The 18,508-nt window shown below is 62.9% G+C and overlaps 1 long non-coding RNA gene across 1 annotated transcript; it reads left to right on the top strand.

Moving 5' to 3' along the window:
- The first annotated feature begins 5,037 nt into the window (after positions 1-5,037).
- Positions 5,038-17,464, top strand: LOC113200279 (uncharacterized). The gene is made up of 2 exons (XR_003303031.2): positions 5,038-5,493; positions 14,441-17,464. It is a non-coding gene; the product is annotated as an uncharacterized LOC113200279 (long non-coding RNA).
- Positions 17,465-18,508: the final 1,044 nt, after the last annotated feature.

Genomic DNA, 18,508 nt, shown 5'->3' with positions numbered 1-18,508 from the left:
TCTGCCCCCAAACTCCCAGCTTCCTGTCTTGCAGCCCACAAAGCACTAAAGGTCCCGGACATCAAAGGCCCAGGAAGCCCCTTGCACTGAATTAAGTGCAAATGGGCCCGGGGCATGTGGATTGCATTTCCCACAATTATGCCTGCTCGGCTGCGGGCTGGGCTGGGAGGGGAGCTGAGAAAGGCCAGGCCGGGGCGAAGAAGCCTCTGAGGATACCCCTGGCGCTCCACAGAGAGCGGATTTGCACTGGGGCCTCCCAGGTATGTGGCCACCTTTCAGCATGTGTGCTGCCCCGCTGCGGTCCCCAGCCAGAGCAGCCCACATGCACGCTCGCCAGACCAGGGCTCTTGGGGTCTTCACCCACATGGGAGGGTCCTCACCCTATCTGGACACAGCAGCCAGTGGGCTGTGGCACATAGGCAGGTAGATATAGGCCTCTGTCGAGTCCCATGGGGGTAGGGGGCCAGGGGGCTTCCAGGCCAGACCCACGGGGCCACGTGGGAGCCCCAGGAACAACACTGAAGAGACCCACAGTAGTGCCTGCTTTGCTCTCCCACCATGGCGGGTGCCTGGAGCTTTCACTGGGTGGGAAAATATTTCCCAGGCTCCCCAGAAAGTTCCAGAAGAGAGGGAGACCATGGCCTGAAGGGGCTGCCGGTGGAGTGGGCAGGGAGCTAAGACCAGTGAAAGCTAGAGGAGTCAATGACCCAGGGATTCTTATCCTTTGGGCCTCTCTCAGCATACACTGTCCCCCCTGCAAAGCAAGCTGAACAAACGTGGGGCTGAGGGTCAGGACCCCGTGGCCCTTCACCTGCTGCCCGAGCCAGCTCAGGCCCAGAGCCAGCTCAGCAGCACCCACAGGGTCAGCCCCGATTCCCAGGACACACACACACAATGTCTGGGGCACACGGGGTCTGTGAACCATCCTGTCTGCTCTGGAGTGGAATGTGCCCAGCTCATGGCCTGGACTCGGCTTGGAGCTGGCCGGGGCCACAGCGTCGGGTGACTGTGATGGCACTGCCCCCTTAGGGTCCCATCAGTGTGGGAGGTGAGGAGACCCAGCTGCAAGATGTCTCCATTGACCCAGCCTGTGTCAGTGGGCCTGGGGTCCTTCCTGGTCCTGGTGGAGGTAGCCCTGGGAGGCAGTGCTGAGGCCCAGGGGCCAGTGCAGCCCACTGAGCAGTGGGGGAGGGAGAGGCAGCCCACCTCGGGCCTCAGCAGCTGCTGGGCTTCCAGGCCCGTTCCCTCTGGTGTGAGTCTCCACTGTGACCCACCGTGTCGCACTCACCCAGGGGGCTGCAGCCAACCTGTCAACAGCCTCCAAGGGCAGGGACAGCTGCTGTTCCAGAGGGTTCCCAGGGACCCGCCTGTCCGGAAGCATCCTCGCTGCCCCTCCCCAGTGGGAAGCCCCCACCACCACCCACCCCTCCTTCTCTTGGGGAGAGAAAATGGAGCTCCAGGAGAGGAGGGGGCTCCTGAGCAGCCTTCCCCCCCCCAGGACCCCACCCTCAAGTCCCAAGCCCTGCTCTGCAGAGAGGGAGGAGAGGCCTGGAAGGGCCTGGGCTCAGCCACCTGCAAGGTGTGGCCAGGAATCTTGCTCCCACCCCACCTGGGTCGAAGGTCTTTGATTAGAGGCTGGGAGGAGGGGAGGCGCCCTGACTGATGGAGACAGCTGCTCGCCCCCATGGCGGCTTCCCTCTCGTGCCTGGGAGCCAGGCTGCCGCATCAGTCACGCCCACCCGGTCCAGGGATCACCCTCCACTTCTCCTAATCCTCCTGCCGGCGTCTTCCCAAGAGTCCAGGCAGTTGGACACATTTTCCAAATTCTCAGGCCACTGCTGTTTCCTCCTCAAATTCCTCGCCCGCCCCCCACACCAGCCGGCCCCATCCCAGCCCTGGGAAAAGTCTGCTGCCCGAGGGACACAGGCCCCTCTTGGGCCAGGCTGCACCCAGCGCCGGGGGTGAAGCAGCAGCTGGCGGTTCCTGGGCAGCTGCGAGGTGTGGGGGTGCCAGGGAGAAGAGCCCGTGATGGGGGTGTTGTGGGAAAGCAGCCGAGGAGGTGACCCAGAGGCCCCTCCTGCACTCCCCATCCCACCCTCTGCCTGGATTGCTGGCCTTCGAGGGGCCCTAGGGAGAAGCAGGTGGGAGTCCCAGCTGGGGAAGCTGGGGTTCTGTGGCTCCAGGCTCTGCCAAGAATGTCCATCTGCCTGTGTCACCTGGCTCCCAGCGTGGGTACCAGCTCACCCGGCCTGAGCTCCTGACCATTAGGTCACCAGGGCAGGACCAGGCCAAGCCCAGGGAGCCCGCAGGCAGCTCAGACCACCTCGCAGGTCCCACAGAGCAGTCCACCCTGCGGGAGGGGCTCCACACGGGTTAGAGCCCCAGCCCGGAAGGCTATCGGGCCTCGGCTCTGAGGCAGGAGAGGGTGGTGGGCAGAGCGAGGGAGGTTCTGTGGGCTGTGGGATTTCTACCCCACACCCATCCCTGTGACCAGGATGGCTGGGAGATAAGCTCGAGGCTTAGTGAGAAGACAATAACGGTGGCCACTGGGCCACGTGGTGACCGACCCTGCTGACAGGGCAGGTTTACTGATGATAACGGCTGGGGGAGAGCAGAGGCAAGAGCAGACCCTGGACCCCAGCCTCCCCTCGAACTCTCCAGGGCCAGCTGGCGTCTGTCAGCCGCTCTGGTCACCATCAGCCTGTGATTGTGTAACCAGCAACTTATCGATGCCTGTGGACATGCTGTGCAGGGTGGGCTGTGGGGCCAGGGCGCCCTTCCGTGCGGCCGTGTGATCATCGGCAGGTCCTCCGGCCGGCTGGGCCTTTGTTCTTCCCGCCACCCACCGCCTGCTGGCCTTGATCCCTGGCCTCTGCCCGCCAGCCCCCTTCACGGCCAGCTCCCCTGTGGCCGGCTCAGCCCCACCCTGGCCCTCCCTCCCTGAGCCCTGAAGTGCCTGCTCAGCATCCATTTCTACTTTGGTCTTTCTTATCTCTTTCTCATAATAAAAATCAGAATTCTCTCCCTTTCCTGTGGGAATGGGCCAGAGCAGTGGGCTGCAGGGCTGAGCTGGGCCTGGCCTCCAGGCTGGGAACGGCACTATCAGTCCCGCCCTCTCTGCGTGGACACTCTCACCCTGCCTTTTCAAACTTGTCATCTCTGACTGAGACCCTGCTTCCTTCCACAGTCCACTGCCCTTCCCAGGCCCCGCGGCCTGCCTGCGGGGCCTTCCTGGAGGAGCCGGTCTCCCCCCAAGGGGCGTCTCTGATAAAGCCACCATGTCCCTCCAAGGGGTTGGGGCCCATGTGCTCCAGGGGCATGTGGCTTTGGCACGTTGCACCCCCACATTTATAACCGATGGCCAGAGCTGGCCTGGGCTGAGGCTGAGAGGCACAGGAAAGCTGGGGGCCAGGACAGTGAGGGGCCGGAAGCGAGAGGACAGGGAGAGGTCTCGCGGGAGGTGAGGGCCACAGGGAGGGCTGGAGGTCCTGACTTCCGCCAGAGCTGGCAGCCCGGTCCGCGCTCTGTGTGCCAGGGACGGCCAACGGGACCCGCTGGTCCCCTGTGACGACAGAAGCTCCCGCCACCCGTGCCTGTCGCGGCCTCACAGGCCTTTCCACTTTATTGTAGTAAAATACAGACGGCCGCTCGGCGTCCTCACACGGGCTCCGTTCACCTCCTCTCCTGCTGGAGGCTCCTGGGCTCTCTTCTCCTTGGGCAGATGGAAAGCAGAGGCCACACCTCGTGAGAACAAGGGGCCACAGAGGAGGAGAAATGTCATCTGATGTCCCTCAAAAAGCCCCTGGCAGCAGGGACCATGGCAGGACCACAAGGGCCACAGGCGACAGGGTAGAGGCCCAAGTTTAATAGAAGTGGAAGGTGCCCAGGGCTGTGCCTTGGGGCAGGTCGGGAGAGTGGCCCCTTCGGCCTGACCAGACCCCTGCCATGTGGCCCACCTGCCGGTGAGGGTCCCACACAGTCCTGACAGCAGAAGGGCATCGCACCTTCCAGACTCTGGTTGTCATTAGCTGCTCCCAGCAGGAGGAGGGGCGGGTGGGAGGCTGGGCCCCGCAGCCAGAGAGGATCGAGCTCACACGGGGCCACCTGGACCTCATTATTCTTAAGTGGTCTGGTCTGAGGGTTTGGGGAGAGAGGAAAAAGAACTGCCACCCCCCAGGTCTGGGGAGCCCCACCCCCACCCTCCCACCCCCCTCTCCAGACTGGCACTTGGGGGCCCTGGCCACCAGGGACAACTGAACCCAGAGGGCGTCCTGTTGCCGGCTCAGTCCCAGCAGAACAGGCGGGAAGATTGGGGATGGGGGGCTGGGCCAGCCAAAGGGAGTTCGGAACTCAGGAGATAAGAGAGGCCAGACCCTCCCCAGTCCTTTCCTGTCACCTGTGGTCCTCTGTCCTTCAAGAAGTTGACAGCCAAGCCTGGCACAATGGCACACGCCTGTAATCCCAGTATACCAGGAGGCTGAGGCAGGAGGATGGGGAGGTCAAAGCCAGCCTCAGTAAAAGTGCAGAGGCTGGCTGGGAGTCTTTCAAGGCTTGGGGATCATAGCAGATGGCCATAGAGAACCCTGGGATCCTGACCCAGGTCTGCTGTTCCCTCTACCCCAGCTCCGATGCCCACGCAGAGGGTCCCAGCACCCCTCGGTGTGCCCAAGAGCCCCGAGGAGGCTCCTGACCCCTCCTGCAGAGCCACAGGAATGTGCAAGATGGCCGCTGGGGGAGAGGCAGGCAGGGGTGCCGCGGGCGGGGCCGGGCGGGGCCGGGCCTCTGTGGGAGGCTGACCTGAGCAAGGGCGTCATCCCCTCTGTGTTCAGACCCACTGGGTGAATATGCACTAAATGAAGCACAAATTAGCACCGCCAAGGGAGCAGTCAATTGTCCTTTCTTCTTAATCCCTTTGGCTTAGGGTTTCCCCCGCCTGGACACTGTGTCCGAGGGGAAGGCTGCCCAAGGGCACACGGGCATCCGTCCGGGGACATTCGGGCAGTGACCAATCCCTGGCCGCCCTGCCGTGTGCCCTGCACCGAGGTCCTTTTCTCAGCCGGCCGGTAGGGGAGCAGCCACTGTGGGTCCCTGGGTCTTGGTGAGACAGTCAAGGATGGGCCCGTGATGGAGACCAGCACGCAGCTCTGTCCGCGTCTGAAGGAGTGCGTAGGCCGGGAGAGAGGACGTCTTCGGAAAACAGCCCGCTCTCCTGACCCACCCAGCACCAACCCTGAGACCACCATGGGCTGGAGCCCAGCATGGCATCAATACCTCTTGTTCCAAGATGTCCAGACTGGACTTCTGGGGGTCCAAGACAGTGGGCCCTTGAAGAGCCTCCAGGTCTAGCCTTGGCCCTGGAGGACCAAGTCAGGGCCCACCAGGACCACGGAGAACTTCAGGAGGGCCAACATGGCCGGGCACCCGGTGGGATACTGCGTCCCTCAAGAAGATCCCCCAGGAGGTGGTTCCCAGCGTCCACCTCTGTGGGCCCAGGTACCCATGGCCCCAACTGGAAACGGCTCCCCTCCCCAGCAGCTCTCAGCTAGACGGGCCCTGGAGGGGCCACCGCAGCCCAGGGAAGAGGCCACCCTCCCACATCCCTGATCCCGTCTGACTCCAGCCGGCTTCCTCCCTTCCTGGCTTCCCGTGAGATGGAGAGCAAGCGGCCCCTCCCTGCCCCATCTCAGAAGGGTGCCCCTCTGAGCAGATAAGCTCCCAGGCTCCAGAACAAAGGTGCCAGCATTGCACCTCTGCTCTGAAGTCTCATTGGCCTTGGGGATAAGCCGACCTCATCAGGAAAGAGGCCTGAGCCCCTCTCCCTGGTCCCAGCGGGCTGGGAGCTGTGACCTAAGCAAATAATGGCTTCAGGGAGTCGAAGACTCAAGGCCTGGTGGCCAGGGATCTGAGCTTCGCTCCCCCCGCCCCTCCTGCCTGACCCCTTGGTCTGGAGATCCACAACATGGCTTTGCATTTCTCTAGAGCTTTTCCAGATGCCCTGCAGCCCAACCCAGTGGAGACGGGTGATGGAGCTGGCGATGGAGCAGGAGGAGAGGCGCCCAGAGGGCAGAGGGGCACCGCGGGCCCAGCCAGCCATGGACCCTGTCCATGGATCTGGTGGGCCTGGCCTCCTCACCAAGAGGGGCGTGTGGGAATACACCCCATTGTGGTGGGGTGTCCAGGAACACGGCAGTAATCGGGGACCCACCTGGGTTCCAGGAACTTCTCCATGTCTCCTCTTGGCCTGGGCCCCATGGGCTGAGACCCCTTCACCGGACCAGGGCGAGAACCAGACTCCCACCTCCCAGTCCTAGGCGCCAGTCCCCAGAACTCTGTCATGGCTTGGGAGGGGCCACTCAGCTGGTTCAGGGGACTACCATCCTGTGTCTACGACTTCAGGACCCCTCCTCCCTCCCGGCTCTCAGGTCACTCAGTCTCTTGGGTGGGACTGCCAAGAGGGGTGAGTGGCTCTCAGACCCTCTGTCCCAGGAGCACCTTTCCCACACTCCCACCGCACTGGCCTGCCACTCCTCACCCCAAGACACAGAGCTGGGTCTTCCTCCCCAGATCTGCTTGTCTTGTGTCTGCTTGTGGGTCTGCATCCCAACCATGGGGTGGCTGCAGGTCCTCTCCTGCCCTAGCCCTTGGAAACGCACAGCCTTATGAAATGGCACCCACCTGGCTGGCTCCTGGCTGGAGCAGGACCTACGTTTGACAGTATGGTGGCCAGGTCTCCTCCACCTCCTCTCAGCTCCAGGACTCCCCTCTCTCCAACCTGCTAATCTGCTTCCTGTCCATGCTTCTCCCAGGACATCTCTCCCATCAAAAGCTGCCCCTGGCCCCAGCTAGACACCCTTTCTGGGTCCGGCTGCTCCAGGCCTGCAGCCACCTCAAGCAGGGCACTCCAGGCCCCGGGCATCCCACTTTGTCTCCAACTGGTCCCTGGATTTGCTGCCCCTGAAGCTCTTCTCCTTCTCTAAATGTCCACTTTGTCCCCTGGGAGTCCCTCCATCCTCTGAAGACACTCATCTGTTGGGCCAGCCCTGGTCCTGTCCACCTGGCAGTCTCCTCTCTCCCGTCTTCCAGAAATTCTGTTTCTGATCCTCCTCACACAATGGCAAGGCATCAGAAGGGGAGACCAGGCTCCGGGGACTTCCCCCAGGGGATGGACGCGGGGAACAGGGGAGCCGTACCCAGGGGTGGCCAGGTCCCCAAGAGGTCTGTCTTTGGAGCCCATGGCTGGGACAAGAGGCTTCCCTTGGTGCCTGTGTGTCCTGCGTGGAGTCCTCCATGTCTAGCGCTGGCACACAGAACCTCCACTCTCCTGAAGGTTGGTGCAGTCTGCCCACTGAGTCCCATGGGCTCCCGGTGGCGCTGGACTTTGGGAACTCTTTGGTCACAGTAGGGTAGAGAATGGGGATCCAAAGCCAACCCGAGGACCACGCCAAACTACCAAGGTCTTACTTGAACAGGAGACTCCCATCCGGAGAGGTCCTGCTGGCCATCCTCTGGATCCCTGCCCTCCGGGGCCACCCACAGGACTCCAGCGGGTCTGGGGTGCCCTCCTCCCTGGGTTTGCCCACCCCTACTGGAAGAGGAAGCCGAGCCAGCCGTTCCGAGAGTGGGTGGTGCTGCGGCCATTTTGTGCCTCTCTGAACCTTCAGGAGGGCTGTGTGTAGGGCCGGCCGGGAGAGGCAGGAGGCTGGAGAGAAGGCAGAGGAGCGTCAAGGGGAGGGGGTGGAACGTGGGCAGCGTGGTGAGGAGAGGCAAGGGGGAAACAAGGTGGCCCAGCCGCCCTGGGGCCCGGGCCAAGTCCCCCTCCGGAGGCATATGATGCCCTGCTGGCCTGGCTCTGCCTAGGGCGTGTGGGGTTTGCAGAAAGTGCTGATCCGCTAAGCCCCAGGGGCCAAGCTGGGCTCGGAAGGAAGCACAGGAAGGAACATGGTGCCCCCAAATACTGCCCAGCCTCGGGCACTGCTGACCCATCTCCCATTTCCAGGGCACCCGGGGACGGGCAAGGCGTGGTGCTCAGCCGGGCCACGGGCCCTCACCCGGGGAGGAGGTTGACATCCACACGCCTTGGACACCTCTGCCTGGTGGCCTGGGTACCTCCCCACAAGAGCCCCCAGAGTGCTGAGCATCTGTGCCTCCGAGGGAAGAGGAAGGAAGGTAGAGGGCTGCTGGCCTGGCCTGGCCTCTGCCCAGCCCCAGAGTGCCCTTCTCTGGCAGGACTCCAGTGGGTCTGGGGTGCCCTCCTCCCTGGGTTTGCCCACCCCTCCTGGGAGAGCAAGCCTGGCTTTGGAGGGCAACCAGCTCCCACCGGCCTCACCCCTCCCACCTGCCCACTCGCCCTGGCAGGGAAGGGTCTCTGGGGAGGTGGGAGAAAGGCCTGGAGCTCCAAGGGTCGTGGGCAGTGGGGAGAACACGGCTCGTGCCTTTGTCTGGCCCCTTGGCCCTGCTGTCACCCCCTGGGGTCACAGACAGAAGTGTGACTAGTCGATGACTGGGCCCTGCACGTGGAAGGGAGGCCAGACTGGGCATGGAGACCTGTTGGGGTCCCCAGAGAGAAAGGGAGGCACTGGAGGGAAGTGGAGCCAGAGGCAGGCCGGGCCACAGTTGAGGGCAGGACAGAGAGCTGGGCCCAGGAGCCTGCCCTTCTGGGAGTCTCCGTGCAGCCCCCAGGGCTGTGTGCCACGTCATGTGGGAGCCAGGGAGGCCGTGCACTGGGAGGCTTGGATCTGAGACACAACCCCCCAAGAGAGTATGACAGGGAGCAGAAGAGAGGGACCCAGGATCAGGATGCTGGGAGCAGACAGGGGATGGGTGGCTGAAGTGACCCTCCCTTGGGCCACACGAGTGCCTGGCAGGGCCGGGAGGGGCCACAGAGAAGGACCAGGGGAGAGGTTCTGGGTGAGAGGACAGGGCTTGGAGGCCGGGCTGAGCTGGTGCAGCTCCAGCTTAGCCTGGCCCAACGGCAGTGGGAGCAGGGGACGGGTAGGGACCTCTGGGAGGAGAGGAGGCCCAGACCAGGGCCAGGGAGGGCCAGGACCAGTGGCCATCTGAGGGTATCAAGGAGTCAAGTTGGCAGGACTCCTGTGGGCTGGACCTTGGGCTCTCCGGCGAGGCTGCGTGCTCAGGGGCGCCCTCCTCGAGGCAGCAGAATGGCTGGCAGGCAGGCGGGCCGCTGAGCTAGGCCAGGCAGGCCGCTGAGCTCGGCCAGGCAGGCCCTGAGCCCCTTCCCCGCCCTGCCCGCCCCCAGGCCCCGGCCTCCCCCTCCTGCTGGCTTGGGCCTTCTGGATCCCATCAGGTGCCACAGCAATCTGGCTGTGACATAATGAGGCAGGCTGGGGTCAGCAGGGTGACCTCTCGTGGCCCCAATGTTTGGAAATCCCCAAATCAAAATGACCCACAGACGAGCGGCCCTCCAGTTACCCAGAGCCAGAAGACAGGCTTCCTCCATTACCGCTGCCGGGGGACAGGAATCAGGGCCAGGCCGCAGGACCACCCTGGGCTCAGAGGGGACCCTCAGACCGGGGGGCTCCCCTCTCGGGTGTGTGTGTGTGGGGGGGCTCTAGGGGCTGCCCAGAGCTGCACACAGGAAACTAAGGCCCGGAAGAGGGATCTGTGAAAGGGAGGGTGGAGGGCAGCAGCACCTGAGGGTGCACCCCGGCACCCACCAGCTGGGCAGCTCAGGGTGCAGGTGGGCTGGCGGACAGGGCAGGTCACAGGGTGCTGGAAGAGGCCCACAGGGCCAAAATCAATCTGCCTCCCGCTGGGGGAGGGTGGGAGTCCCTGTGGCCCCTAGTGTGGGGCAGGGGGATGGGATGTGGTGACCCCCAGCTCCGGGTTTTGTGGGAACAGCCCCCCTCTGTCTGCCTCCTCTCCAGGTGTGATTTGGGAAGACACACACACACTTTTCAAACTCCATGCTGAAAACCTGAGCATGAAAACTGAATGTCAGAGAGTCAGTAATCTCTTTCCCAGAGATAAGACACGGCCCTGGAGGAGGGGTGAACCCGATCCCTCTAACACAGAAAGCAGACGCGGGCGGGCAGGCGGGCGGGCAGGGCTGGGGGCCCAGCAGGAGGGCGGTCCTGGAGAGACGTCCGCCCTGGGGGACACTGGAGCTTCCTGGAGGGGCTGGCGGCCCTGCCTGTGCGCTGGGCTTTCCTTCTTTGGGCAGGTCATCTCTGCCGCGAGGCTCAGGTTTCCTGGTGGCGCTGTGGCCTCCTGACCTGCTCCCTCAGACCCTAATTTAGGCTGCGGCTGTCTCAGGTTTCGAACAGCTAAGCCGGGAAGGACTGCTTGGCCATCTCCAGGCACGACCTCTCTGTCCAGTGTCCGGCTGCCTCCTGGGCAGCAGCGCCACCCCTGGTCCGGGCCGGGGGACTCCCGACACAAGCAGCCCCTGCCTCCAGGCAGCCCTGGCGCTCTCTGAGGCGTGGGGGTGGCAGGGGGGGGGGGCTCATGAACTCTCCTGTCCAGGTACAGGCCTCTGAGAAATGGGAACAAAGAACCTCCACATCAGTTCTTGCCTCGGTTTCCCTGGTGAAGCACAGGAAATCTCTCTGGGTTGTCCCCAGCTGTCCCCACAGGGACAGCGCTTCTATTTCAAATATCAGGATGTCCTGGGCCCAGGATCTCCCTGCCCCGAAGGGGTGGTGGTCCGGGTGTGTGAGCCAGACCCACATTCTGTTCTGCAGCAGCATTCCGGGGGTGGGGGTGGTGGGAAGGCGCCCTGTGGAGTCAGCTGGCCTGGCTTGGGGGCAGGAGGCCCCGAGGTGCACCGCACACGGGACCATGTTCCTCTACTGCCCCCACCAGGCCACCTGAGCCTGGGGCTGCTCCCTGGGGACTCACTGGTGACCCAGCCCAGGATTCCCCTGAACATGGGAGACCCGGTGTCCTAAGAGGTGGGGTCCCTGCTTCATGGAGTACCACAGAAGCCCTCTAAGGGGTTGGGGCTGCTTGTCCTGTGCACAAATGGTCCCAGCGCCCCAGAACCTGGGGGTGGGAGGGGCCTGCACCACTATCTCCACAGACCTCAAGATCTAGGGACTGTCACCCCAGCCCTGGCACCTGACCCCATTCATCCAGGGCCCCCCTGAGCCCCTTCCAATGTCCCGGCTCAGGAGAAAGGGGCAGGAGAGGGGCGCACACAGCCAGTCAGGGCTGGCTTAGGGCCAGCCAGAGCTTCTCCCAAACTTGGTGGTGTCTCCTCACTGTCCCATGCCCTCCAGGGGACGGTCAGGAGCAGGAGACCTCTGTTGTCTTCTGTTTGCCTGCCCCTCCCAGCGTTGCCATGACGATGACACCAGGGTGCGGCGGGGGGAGTCATACCTCAGAGGTGACTAAGTGCGCTGGGGGCCTCGTGCCAAATGTCAGACACCCCCTCATGACTCTTGCACCCAGCCCCGGCCCTCTGCCCCCCGCCCTACCAAGAATGTTCCATGAGCTCCATACACAAGCACGTGGCCCAGTGCGCCAGGCCCAGGCAACAGGCTGGCGCCTACTCCCATCCCTTTGCCCCCACCTGTCCCCTCTTGGGACAACAGCCCTCAGCTCCGGGCCTTTCGGTGGGCACTCCCTGTGTTTCCAACTCATTCCCACAGCTTTAGGGGGGCTTTTTGCAACCTGCACCCCCTCTGTCCCTGGGGTCCTCCCAGGCCTTGGTCCCCCAGTTCCAAGGTTCCCATAATGCTGCCTGTGAGGGGGCCCAGGGTGGAGAGGAGGGTCCTCCGTGAGGAAGTGGTTAACTGTGAGGCAGGGGGGGCAGAAGCGGCTCCTGCGCCCTCCCTGTATCTGGGGAGGTGGCCTAGACCTGAGAAGTCGGGGTGCACAGAAGGCCTGAGCGACCAGTGCAGCCCTTCCTGGCCCTGTTCTCAAAGGGCTGCTGGGGGCACCTTGCAGTTTCCCTTGTCTGGAGGTTGGGGGTCCCAAGCAGAGGACCCTATAAAGCCCAAGGCTGGGAAAGTCTGGAAGCCGCCTTTCCGACTGGAGTCACCTTGATGGACGTGGGCAGCTGTGGCCCGTCCCCAGAGCCGTTTCTATTTCAGCAGAGGAGTTGGAACTCGGGCTTCCCGGCACCAGGGAGCCGCTGGTATTTCAGATGAAGGGCTTTTCTGGCATCCCTCATCACCTCCCTGGGCAGCTGTCGGCCCTCTACCCTAGCACAAGTGGGCACGTCCGCCCAAAGCCCCAGAGGGGGCCAGGACACATAGTTTTCCTGTTATGTACTGGCCCCGGGGCCAAGGCGGATTTAGCTGGGGAGAGGCCGAGGGGCCAGCAGGCAGGGGATGTTCTGGGAGGTGAGGACAGGCCGAGATGGGAACAGCAGCTGGCCCTAACCCCATCGGGCTTTCTTTACCACCATGAGCCGAGGATTTATTTTTAGGAGACTTTCCAAGGCTCAGGCTGCCCCCTCTGGAGGGCACAGTGACAAGCTGAAGGTGGTCACGTACCCCACCAGGTTGCCCCAGGATCTAGGGTTGTCAGTCCGGTCCTAGGATCTGGACTCTGGTAAAATGGCCTGGCTCTTTGGATGTTCTGTCTGAGCCCGTGACCCCAGGCACCTGGGCCACACCTGCACCCTAGCAGGAGCCCAGGTGGTTCCCAGCTCCCTGAAGCCCCTGGTCCTCAGACCTCGGCACAGGCTGAGCCCCAGCAGGCTGCCGCTTTCTGAAGGAGATGTGCATAAACCCACTGTCTCTGCACGGCCTGGCTAAGTCATCCGTGGGGGTCATGAGTCTGAAGTCACCCTCCTGAGTCCCAGGTCTGTCTGAAGGGAGAGGGAGGAGGGGGTGCCCACCAGGAAGGAGTCGGGCCACAGGTTTGCTTTCCTCAGTGGAGAGAAAGAACAGTGTGAGGTCCCCCTCAGCCAGCCGACCTCTGGAGGCCAGGGCAGGGACCCGGTGGAACCCTGTAACAGGAGCAGGGCTGGGCTCCATGAGTACAGGGCCCCACACCATGTCCCCTGCCAGAGGCAGCAGGAGGCAGCCTGTAGGGCTGGGGGCACAGTGCTGCTGAATGCCTTAGGGCCAGGGAGACCCCTGAGAGCGGGGACATCCCCAGAGGTCTGAGCCAGGCCCTAATGTGGGGTAGAGGCTGTCACAGGGCTGAGAGTCATTGGAATTGGCATGTGGGGTGGCGGTCTTGGTGACTGGATGGGTAGGCCACGCCACCTCGTGGCCAGGGTCTGGGCCGGCACAAAGCAAGTCCCCACCATGCCAGTAGCGGAATGCCACCTTTGAGGAGTGGCCAGCTGCACTGGGACTGGGCTTCCAGTGCCTGTGCCTGGCCACACTCTGCCACACCGTGGCCATGGGAGGGACAGACAGCAAGGGGCAGAGACCAGCTGGGCAGGGACACGGGCCTTGCTAATGCCAGCACCCCTGGGGCAGAGAAGAAGGGCAGGCCCCGGGGCACGGTCCCCAGAGGGCGCACCTAGAGGGTGCTGGGGCTCCTTCTGCCAGCCAGCTTGGGCCTGTGTACTCTCGGCCAGCATCACCATTGCCACCTTAGATGAGGACCAGGCCACAGCAGAGAGCCTTGGTCCTCAGGCTACAGCTTAGAGAGGAAGCAGGCAGGACTCCAGCACTCACAGCCCAGCCATGACCCACAGCCATGACCCCTCTGCAAGCTTCCACATGGGCCCTTCCGAGCCCCCAGCAGCTCCAATGTGCCCCTCTGTGAAAGCCCTGTCCAGTTCTGGTGGCTGTCCACTACCTGCTAGGAGCAGGGGAGACAAGGACCACCCCCAGCCCAGAGGCGGCTGGCACGTGGTCCTCAAACCCCAGATAGGCCCTGGGGTCCGAGGTCCCATAGCCTGCTAGAGACCCTCAGGAAAGGCAGGATGACCACTGAAAGAAGCTGCCATGGCTGGGTCCTGCGATGATCTATGGCCCCAGCACAGGGACCCCAGCAGTGGGCTTTCTCCTCCCAGAGGAAACACATGAGCAGCAGACTCCTCTAGGCCCCTGGCCTGGGCTACTCTGGCCCACCTTCCCAAGGAACGTGTTCAGCACCTTTGATCTGGGCCTCCAATGACCACCTCCTGCCGAGGAGCCCCTCTCCATAGCTGCGGCCTAAGCAGGGTCTTATTATCCAGACTCACTGACCAGCAGGGCCCACGTGGTGCTGGTGGCTCTGGCTCCCTCTCAGAGTCAAGAGAACACTCTGGGTAGCTGTCCAGGCCTGTCTGTGCCCAGGCCTCTGGGCACTTGAGGCCTGATGTTGGGTCCTCTGAGCAGTGCTCTGTAACCTCCCAGCACTGGGGGCGTGCTGGGGACATCCAGAAAAGCACAACACACAGACCCGAGTCCGGGCATGGAGGCCAAGGGCAGGGCGAGGGCCTCTCGGCATGACCCACCCCTCACTGTGCTGCACACTCGCTTGAGCCTCCTCCTGAGCATCACGGTCAGCTCCATCCCTTATTCCTTCCTAGGGCTCAGTCAGGATGGCTGCTGGGACAACCTCCGGTCCACAGAACTTCCATCCCAAAGCTGACCTGGGGCAGGAGCTACACCGTCTACCAGCCCCCAAGGAGACCGGCCCCCAGGCAGGCAGCCACTCCTGCTGCTGCTCTGACCGTCCAGCCCCTGTCGGCCTCCTCCAGCCATGGCCATCATCATGAAGCAGTCAGACCCTGCAGGCCGAACTTTGAGAGCAGTCGGGGCTCCAGCGAAGGAGAGGGGTCAGCAGCTTCTGCTGGTGGCGAGGTCGATGCCAGAGAGCAAAGCTGGACGGCGAGAGCCCAGCTCCTGCGCGACCCTCTGCCCCTCCAGAGCACCCTCCCTCCCTTCATGCGCGCACACACACATGCACATTCTCCAGCGGGAAATGAGACCCCTGCAGGTTGGCCCAGGCCCTCCCCCTCTCTGGCAGCAGGCATGGGGTTTTATGAGTGCTACAAATCAGATATCACACAGTTTGGGGCTGACATGGTTTTTATAAGAATTATTTAAGGCCCTGGCCGCCGGTGAAGTCCCAGGGAGAACTGGGGTAAGGCGCGTCCAGCTGCTTAGGCTGTCGGGATTCCAAACACTTCGTAAAGTGAAGGTAGGAGAGGAAAGGGGAGCACCTTGTTCTGCTTAGCGGAGGCTCTCCTGCCCTAGGCGCCACGGGGAGGGACCGCAGCTGCAAGGCTGCGTATCCACTCAGGGCCTGTCGGGCCCCTGGCACCTCAGCAAAGCCAGAGGGCCTGAGGTTGGGGGTCGGCCACTCTAGTGTCTAACCTACCCCGACCCTTTACCCCCAGGGAGCACTCTGCATCCCCAGGACACAGAGGCTGTACCCCTCAGGGTCTCTGTGCTCCATCTCAGTCTCTGCAGGATTCCCCATCTGGCTGGTGCTTCCCAGGGTCAGTGGGCAAACTCCTGCGGGCCTAGACCAGGCCAGGTGCCCAGTGGTGCACCCCCAGTGCTGTGGACTCGACCAACCAGTTGTCACATGATATTTGCGACTTGTTGGGCAAGAACAGCCCTGAGTGGGCCCAGCTGCAGGTCCTGGAATCAGAGGAGGGAAGAGGGTGGGTGAGCCAGGCACCTGGGCACAGAAGCCCAGTCGCTGCTGACATGCGCTCATGGGCAAGCAGCGCAGTGTGGGCACATCTGTCATTCATTCCTCTCCATGGGCACATTCAAGCCTGGATTCTGGGGTGCTGAGCACCTCCACAGTACCCAGAGAACAGCACTCCTGGTGAGGCCTCCCTTCCACTGCCAGCTTTAACACCAGATGTCTGAGGCTCACAAGAGACATGGGGACACAGGAACACAGTGGCTTTCTCTTGGGTCAGGGGAGGAAGGGGTGCAGTGTCAGAACTGAGACTGGCAGGGCTTGAGGGACACCAGGGGAGCAGGGCTGTGGCTCCCTCACTTGAAATGGAAGGCAGCTCATGGAGAGGAGGGGTCAAACAGCCCACCAGGCACCCCAAACCGGGCCTCGCTGCAGGGAGCTCTCCGGGGAGCCTAGGGGACGGAGCAGAGGTGAGCTTCAGGTGCTCAGCTCCTGTGTGCGCAAGTGTCCAGGAGGCAGGAGCAGAGGGCCCGGGTGGGGCGTCACTGTGGGAAATGGCCTGAGCTTCCTGGGGTGATGTGGTTCCGTGGCACCCCCTGCCTGTGACCCTGGTCCTGGCAGAAGTGTTGGTTGCAGGTGCTGGGGACATACACTCTCCTGTGACAGGGAGGCAGGACCCCTTCTTGCCAGACTCCATGAATTGTGGAGAAGGGCTGGGTGTGGCTTTGGGATCTTCTATGGTGGCTCAGTAAGGGAAGTGGCCGGAGGCACCTCTGGAGGCCAGCACCCTCATGGACACGACAGGAGGGCCCCAAACCTGAAAAGGCAGGATCAGGGACCTGCCCTGTGAGCTGTGCTCTCCTGTGCAGGGAGGGGGCTGGCCTGGTGCAGAGAGGGAGGTGGGACAGGGGCCCCCTTCCCCCATTGGTCATAACGTCAGGGCTCTAGCATCCACAGAGACCGGGGCAATCAAAGCCAGATGTAGCAGCAACAACAAAAAACCTGATTATTTTGACTAAGAAAAACACTATTTACAAAGAAATAATGAAGTGATTTGGGGGGATTGGTGCCGGGGCTGATCTCAGACAGGCTGGGGGTGGGGGTGCAGATGCTGAGAAGGTGGCTTTCCCGTGCATGGAGCTGGCTGCTCTGCAGGTGGCCTGGGCATCCCCACGGGGCGTCCTGTGAGCTGGGGCCTCTTGGTCTCCAGCTTTGGCCGTGGTGAGCTGGTGGGACACAGGCAAGGTTCCCAGGGACCACCTTTCTCTGCTCTCCCAGGAGGCTGTGGCGTGCCTGGTGAGGAGGAAGAAGGCCACGCATTCAGTGTGGGCACCCCCTGTGCCCGATGACCAAGGAAAACATGTACTGCAGCGAACCCTGAGGTCAGGACACACTAAAAGACCACCATGCTTGTCCAATAGGGACTGAGAGACAGTGGAGAAGGAGGGAGAGGGACCAACCACTCAGTGGCTGCTTGGGGCCAGAGCTGGGAGTGGTGCTTGGGGAGGGTGGTAAGGGCTATGGGCAGCCTCTCGGGTATTGGCCAGAGGCACTGAGATGGCAGTGGGTGGCAGGGAGGAATCCTGCACACAGGGAGGCCAACAGCCTTGGGCCAGGCATGTCCATCGCTGGGTGATGGAAACTCAGGTCCACGCAAAGATGTGCATCGCCACAGTGTCTTGCAAGGGCCGAAGGGTGGGAGTGCCCCCAGGCCATGGTGGCTGACTGCAAGAATGAAGCTTGGTCCATCAGGATAGAAACCCCCATCCAGGAGGTTCCGGGGGCCGGGGAGGAGAGTGGGAGCCACAGCTAAGCTAGGCAGGGTTAATGAAAGTGCCTGCCAGTCGCAGGTGTGCAGCCCCCGCGGCACCCAGAAAGCCACCGCGTCACCCCACTCAGGTGGGTGGAACGTGTGGTATGTGAGCCACCTTTCAATAAAGGCTTTGAAAGAACAGGAATGAATGTTGCCAGGCCAGCTCTCTCTGCCCCAGGTGAAGTCAGGTAGGGGACAATTGTGTCACCAGATGACAGGAAGCAGCCTCCTGTGCAGGAGGAAACCGCGGGGGGCTGGGGATGCCCACAGCACCTGGGCCTCTCGACATGCCCGGACCCCAGCTGTGGCCTGGCTGGGGCTGGGTGGCAGCTGCCTTCCTGTCTGCAGAGCTGACTTCCTGACAGGAGCCCAGATGATGGCTGCTCGGGGCTTCCTTCCAGGGGGCCTGGTTTCCTCGGCTTCCCCTCTGCCTTAGGACCTGGTGGATGACAGAGGAAGTACTGCTTCCCTGGATGCAGGGGACTGTGGAAGAGGGCCGCGGTGGAGGGCACGGAGGCCAGAAGACCTCCAGGACCCCACCTGGGCCACGGCCTCTGTGTGACCCGCACCCCAGGCCCCTGGAGCTGCGTGGGCCCGCTCTCTACAGCAGGGGCCCAGGCCTCCAGTGCTCCCTCTCCCCGTGCTAGCTCCCACAGGCCCCTGCTTCCTGGTACAGGAGGGACAGCATGTGGAGGTGGAACTGTGATGCCAGGCAGGCGAAACCACTGCAGGACAGTGCTGCTGGCCCTTGAGGAAGAGAGCTAGCAGAGGGCTGCTGCCTGGGGTGGTTCTGCTGGACCCAGAGGCTTGGCTCTCCTGGAGCTGCTGGGGGTCAGGGGTATGTCCCCAAAGGCCACTGATGTAGGCCTGCTGTGGCCATAATACAGGCACACAGGGGAAGGGGTGGGCCCAGCAGGGCCTGGACCAGCCCAGCCCAGTCCTTCCTGTGCAGCAGAGACCGTGAGGGTCTCTCCATCCCTCCTGCAGTGGAATTAGATGCCACGTGGGAAAACCCAGGGGGCATACCTCACTCAGGAAGCCCCTGTCCTTGCTCCCAGCAGCAGATGTCCCTAGGAGGGAGGGTGTTGGAAAGCCGGCCCAAGCAGAGACCCCACCCGTCTGGGTCTCCCTCCCACTCTTGTCTTGCTTGGGACCCAGGCAATGGGGCCATGGTTCCCGTCAGCC

This window comes from Urocitellus parryii, chromosome 4, assembly GCF_045843805.1.
Source record: "Urocitellus parryii isolate mUroPar1 chromosome 4, mUroPar1.hap1, whole genome shotgun sequence".
Taxonomy (NCBI): domain Eukaryota; kingdom Metazoa; phylum Chordata; class Mammalia; order Rodentia; family Sciuridae; genus Urocitellus; species Urocitellus parryii.
The sequence above is the reverse complement of the archived record's forward strand: the minus strand, read 5'-3'. Positions and strand labels throughout refer to the sequence as shown.